Raw genomic sequence first — 6,336 nt, forward strand, 5'->3', positions numbered from 1 at the left:
GCTCCGTTGCCATGCCCCGTCTTTGGTGAAGCCCATGTTGTCAGCCCGACATATCCCCGCGCAAAGCAAATGTTTGTGGCCAGATCCACCTAGTAATAAATGATGGGGGTTTGTTCATTGTAATGTACATATTCAAACAGCTTTAAAGAAGTGGTTAAGATAAGATCAGGACATTCTGAAATATCCTGTTGAAACAGGATATCTCTCTAGTGGTGTGTTAGGAAATTGGTGAAGCTAACAAAAGAGGCTGCTCAACCAGAAACCCCAGTTTCCTCCTCCGCTCAAGCATTACAACAACCAGAGGAAGACTACAATCTTCATCTTCACGACCACCCGAGGGAACAGGATGACCCCCCAGCAACAGCACGCGCAAGCGCAGAAGGCATCCGGACGTGCAACCAAAACCCGGAACTAAGGGACAATAAAAGGGGTCGTTGGCGGGGACTGGGTGCACGCCGTTGGTGGAGCAGAGACTCCCCGGCCACCCAGCGCTGTTTTGCTTGTTGGCTGCTTACTTAATAAAATTATTTGCATTATTGGAAATGATCCTCTCTGTCAATTAATTGAGAGCTAATTTGTAATAAATTTGGTGCCGTGACTCGGATGAGGGCAATTTGACTGAAGAAGCTCTTCGGAGGGGACGCCCCGCCGATTTTGGCGGCCTCTGTTGAGAATATTCTCACTCAAAACCTTCACTGACGAACCCTAAAATTAGCAACAAGCAAATAAAGCCGGCAACCCCAAGTAATCTTTGTGCACGAAGACCGAACGAAGACTCAGGATTGAGTAAGTATAGGCCGGTGATCCGTTCGGTTGGGGTTGGGTATCCCAGAGCGTGGCGTTGTGAGACATCCAGCAGGACAATGCAAGTGCGGACCCCTCGGTAGTGTGTTTCCCACATCCCGCGAGGAACTGGGCCACGAAAAGGGGGAAGCGTTGTGTGTGTGTGTGTGGACGCTCCAGAAGATGGGACAGAAGAAGAGTAAGCCTTCTGGTCCCATGGGTGGGGTCACGCCTGTTGTTAGGTTACCCCCTATTCCGCCAGACACTCCTCTGGGACTGATGATTAAAAATTGGAATGATTCCCCTTCTAGGCGGGGAAAGGACAAAGTAAAAATGATTCATAATTGCATTGAGGCTTGGGGAGGTAAACTAATTCGAGAAGACCACCTCTATTGGCCCATATTTGGGTCTTTTGAAGATTGGATGTGCCAGGCTCTAAGTATTTATGTGAATTCAAAAAGAACCTTTTAGTCTGGAGGAAAGTGAGTATGCACACTTGTGGATTAACTTGGAAACCCGAGCTAATTTATACCCTCTAAAAGAAAAGGAGGGGAGGGGAGGGGAGGCGTAGGAAGAGACGAGAGCCAGAAATCCCAGCCCCACCGCCTCCCTATATTCCACCACCTCCCACTGCTCCTCCAGCTTCCAGCTCTCCCAACCTGCAAAACCAGGGAGACTAAAAAAAATGTTTAAAGTGGATTAGGGGTGTCAGGGGCTCTATTTGCTGGGGGCCCGAAAGAGAACTGAGCCCTTGATAAAATTAAAGATAGGTCCCCGGCATGAGGAAGTTGAGTTCCTCATAGATACAGGGGCTGAAAGATCTACAGTCCAAAATTTGCCTTCAGGATGTAAAATCTCAACTGAAAAGGTTCAAGTGTGGGGCAAAATAACTGGGGCAAAAGGGGAACCCTTTATTAAGGGTCCCTGTTATTAAAGAGGTGTTAATCAAATCGGATTCTAAATTAGGGGTGGGATCCTTACTCTTAGTACCTGAGGCAGAATATAACCTATTAGGTAGAGACTTAATAATAGAATTAGGTATAAGCTTAGAGGTAGTAGATAAGGAGTTAAAGATTAAGTTGTGTCCCCTGAGAGCAGAGGATGAGCAAAGTATAAATCCTGAAATTTGGTACACTCCAAAAAGCGTAGGAAGATTAAATATTAAGCCCTTTAAGGTAACCTTGACCGACCCAGAAGTGCCTATCAGAATTAAGCAATATCCCTTGTCTGAAGAGGGTAGACGGGGATTAAAACCAGAAATTCAGAGGCTGCTGCAGCAAGGCCTGTTAGAACCCTGTATGTTCCCTTTTAACACTCCAGTATTACCAGTAAAAAAGAAAGATGGGGCCTACAGATTAGTACACGATTTAAGAGAAATCAGCAAAAGAACTGTAACAAGATTCCCTGTGGTGGCAAATCCTCACATCCTGCTGAGCCAGCTAAACCCAGACGACCAGTGGTATAGTGTAATAGATCTAAAGGACGCATTCTGGGCATGTCCCTTGGAAGAGAGTAGTCGAGATTATTTTGCCTTTGAATGGGAGGACCGGGATACTCACAGAAAGCAGCAGTTAAGGTGGACCGTACTCCCCCAGGGATTCACTGAGTCACCCAATTTGTTTGGACAAGCCCTGGAACAAATTTTACAGGATTATGATAAGACACCGGGAGTGACCCTGGTGCAATATGTAGACAATCTGTTACTAGCAGGGAAGGACGAGGACATGATCCGAAGGGGAAGTATCCAATTGTTAAACTTTCTTGGTCAGCAGGGATTGAAGGTTTCGAAATCAAATACAGTTCATAGAGCAGGAAGTAAAGTATTTAGGCCATAGACTAAGCAAGGGAACTAAGAAACGGGATCCGGAAAGGATCAGTGGAATTTTGGCCTTAACAGCCCCAAAAACTAAAAGACAGATACAACAACTGTTGGGATTAACTGGGTACTGCAGACAATGGATAGAAAACTACATTAATGCCTCACTGGGGAGGTCCCTATGTTGTCTTACTTACCACAGAAACAGCAATCCGAACCGTGGAAAAGGGGTGGACTCATGCCAGCAGAGTGAAAGGACCCATCTCCGAAGGAGAGTGGAAGGTGACTCCAGGTCCCGACGACTTGAAGCTAACACTGAAACGAACCCGATAAGTATTGTATTGTGGGAGGAGGTAGAAGCCTTATTTAAGTGGGTATAGGCCAGTCTAAATGATGTCCGCGTAAGCTCCCTTGAAGAATACTGCTGCTGCCGAGAAGAAATCAGACCTTGTAGTTTGCTGCAACCGAACTGACAAGCGAGGCAGAGAGTAGAACGGTGGGGAAGCAAAAAGGGATTGAAGAAGGCCTGTTCAAAATACCCTGAAGGATGGGCTTTGAACACCTCCTACAATATGTGGGAATCATCATTACGACCTTGGTGAGTTATGGACATATGCAGCCTCACCAGCCCTTTAAGTGGAGTCTGATCCAATGGGAAAGTCAGAAGGTCATACAATAAGTAACCACCACCGGTGCCCCAAGTTTCCGCACCTTTCTTTGCAACCTGGCACCTATAAGTCCGTGTCTGAACCTAAAAGGCTACTATTTCTGCCCTGCCTCCAACCCAGGGAGGGGATATTGCAACTACCCCAGCTCCTATTATTGTGCTTATTGGGGTTGTGAAACGATTGCTTCAGATTGGGAGCCAGGAGCTGGGGGAGACCGGTTTTTGAAGGTAGGGTACAGAGTCCACGAGTGTACGCCACCGGATCGGGACTCGGTTGGAGGGATTGGAGGGGGGACTGGCGAGAAACCCCTATGTAATGAACTGTATGTTAATGTGACGAATCCAAATGACCCTGCTTGGGCCCTAGGGAAAATGTGGGGTGTAAGGTATTGGGAACCTGGACCCGATAGGGGAGGTCTTATAGTTATAAAAAGGGAGGACGCTGATAAAGCTCAGGTGGTAGGACCTACCAAGGTATTACTGGGGAATGTTCAAAAACCCCTCCCTACAAAGGATGTTACAGTGTCAGCCCTTGGTAGTCCCACAAGCTCGAGTGAGGCTGATAATAATGATGTATCCGGAAATAATCTATGGGGAGTCATGAATGCCAGTTCAATCCAAACATGACGGAGCATTGCTAGTTGTGTTTTAGCATAAGGCCTCCGTATTATGATGCCATCGGGGATCTTGGGGAGCCCACTCATACAAACGAGAGCAACCCTTCACAATGTGACTGGGGAAAAGGTATAGGAATAACATTAACACAAGTGACTGGGCGAGGCAGATGCATAGGCATGGTTCCCAGAGAAAAAATGTTATTTATGTAATATTACGGAGAAAGAAAGGCAATCAGCTGAATGGTTAATCCCAGCCAATAATACTAGGTGGGTTTGTTCGTCAGTGGGAGTGACCCCGTCTGTCACTAAAGCTTTTCAATGCATCTCGTGATTTCTGTGTACAGGTAGTAATTATTCCAAGGATTCTATACCATTCTGAAGATTATATGTATACTCAACGTACGGTGGCAGGTTACCACTTAGAAAAGAGGGAACCATTTACAGCCTTAACTCTGGCTACCCTAATAATCTTGGGGGGAGCAGGAGTTGGGACAGAAGTCGCCTCATTAATTAAACAAGATCAGGGTTTCACCTCCTTACGTATGGCTGTAGATGAGGATCTTGCTTGAACTGAACAATCCATCTCTGCCTTGGAAAAATCAGTGAGATCGCTCTTGGAGGTAGTGTTACAAAATTGCAGGGGGCTGGATTTGGTATTTTTACAGCAGGGAGGATTGTGTGCTGCTCTGAAAGAGGGATGCTGCATGTATGCTGATCACACAGGAGTAGTAAGGGACACTATGACTAAACTAAGGGAAGGATTGGAAAAGAGAAAACGGGAATACGAAAGCCGGCAGAGTTGGTATGAATCCTGGTTCAATTACTCACCTTGGCTTACTACTTTATTATCCACAATAGCTGGACCCTTGTTGTTAGTAATAATTGTATTGACATTCGGGCCATGTATCTTTAATAAAGTAATCGCAATTGTGAAAAGCCGCCTAGAGGCAGCACACTTAATGCTTATTCGAGCTAAATATGAACCATTGGATCATGATGAGAATGCGGAATCTTTAATACTTAGTAGTCAAGCACTACAAAGATTCAATTAACAAAATAAATGATATAAAAAAAGGAAGGATTGTAATAAATGATGGGGGTTTGTTCATTGTAATGTATATATTCAAACAGCTTTAAAGAAGTGGTTAAGATAAGATCAGGACATTCTGAAATATCCTGTTGAAACAGGATATCTCTCTAGTGGTGTGTTAGGAAATTGGTGAAGCTAACAAAAGAGGCTGCTCAACCAGAAACCCCAGTTTCCTCCTCCGCTCAAGCATTACAACAACCAGAGGAAGACTACGATCTTCATCTTCACGACCACCCAAGGGAACAGGACGACCCTCCAGCAACAGCACGCGCAAGCGCAGAAGGCATCCGGACGTGCAACCAAAACCCGGAACTAAGGGACAATAAAAGGGGTCGTTGGCGGGGACTGGGTGCGCGCCGTTGGTGGAGCAGAGACTCCCCGGCCACCCAGCGCTGTTTTGCTTGTTGGCTGCTTACTTAATAAAATTATTTGCATTATTGGAAATGATCCTCTCTGTCAATTAATTGAGAGCTAATTTATAACAAATCTGGCGTGATCCTCTTCTGCAACACCCCTTTTTTTTGCAGAAAGGCCATTCCTGTAGCTGCTGGGGCAAGCAAGCACTGTGCAGCCCCTCGCCCACCAGCCCCACGCTGCAGCCCCTTCCCCAAGCCCATGTCCGCTGCTGTGTCCCCTGCCCCAGCCCGGCACACCGCCACACACAGCAGTATTTAATAAATGCTGCACTGTGCGGGGTCCCTGCACCATCTGCTGGGCACGGCACAGAAATGAGAGCTGGGGCTGCAGAAATGAGAGCTCAGGGCTCAGGGCAGGGCTGAGGAGGCTCTTGGGGCAGATTTTTTTTTTGGGGGGGGTCTCCCCTCCCTGCAGCAGGGTGCTCTAAATGAGCCCATGCTATGGGAAGAGAAGAAATCCCCCCCCTCCCTCAAACAGAGGAGGGCATCGCAGGGCCACTCCATCCCTCCTGGGCCTCCACATTACAGCCTCTCATCTCCCCACCCTCGTGGAGCAGTGATGGTTTTCTTGGCGCTCAGACAGGCAGGATGCTTGGTGGCTGGCACAGGTGGCAGGGCCACCCCTGCAGCCTGCCACTGGCTGCACAGGGATGCACCAGGGACAAACCAAAACCTGTGGTCTGCAAGAGGGGATTTTGAAGCACCTGGTGCACCTGTTTGGGGTCCATTTTGCAATTTTCAATGGGGATGTCCCGCAGCATGAAAGCTCCCCAGAGGGCTGGATGTCAGCCCTGGCCACCCACAGGGCTGCCTGTTGAAAAAGCCATGGAAAATGCTAAGGTTAAAAAATAAAAATAAAAAAAGAAGAAGAAGAAAAGAAAATGAAAGAAAAAGCCACCCAAGGTCAGCTGCATGGCTGCATCGCCTTTTGGTGCCAGCGCAGCCTC

General features: G+C 47.2%; 1 long non-coding RNA gene across 1 annotated transcript; it reads left to right on the forward strand.

The window, feature by feature from the left end:
• Positions 1 to 525: 525 nt before the first annotated feature.
• On the forward strand, positions 526 to 4,632 carry LOC118164953. The gene is made up of 2 exons (XR_004749766.1): positions 526 to 786; positions 2,802 to 4,632. It is a non-coding gene; the product is annotated as an uncharacterized LOC118164953 (long non-coding RNA).
• Positions 4,633 to 6,336: the final 1,704 nt, after the last annotated feature.

The sequence above is a fragment of the Oxyura jamaicensis genome, chromosome 3 (assembly GCF_011077185.1).
Source record: "Oxyura jamaicensis isolate SHBP4307 breed ruddy duck chromosome 3, BPBGC_Ojam_1.0, whole genome shotgun sequence".
NCBI lineage: Eukaryota > Metazoa > Chordata > Aves > Anseriformes > Anatidae > Oxyura > Oxyura jamaicensis.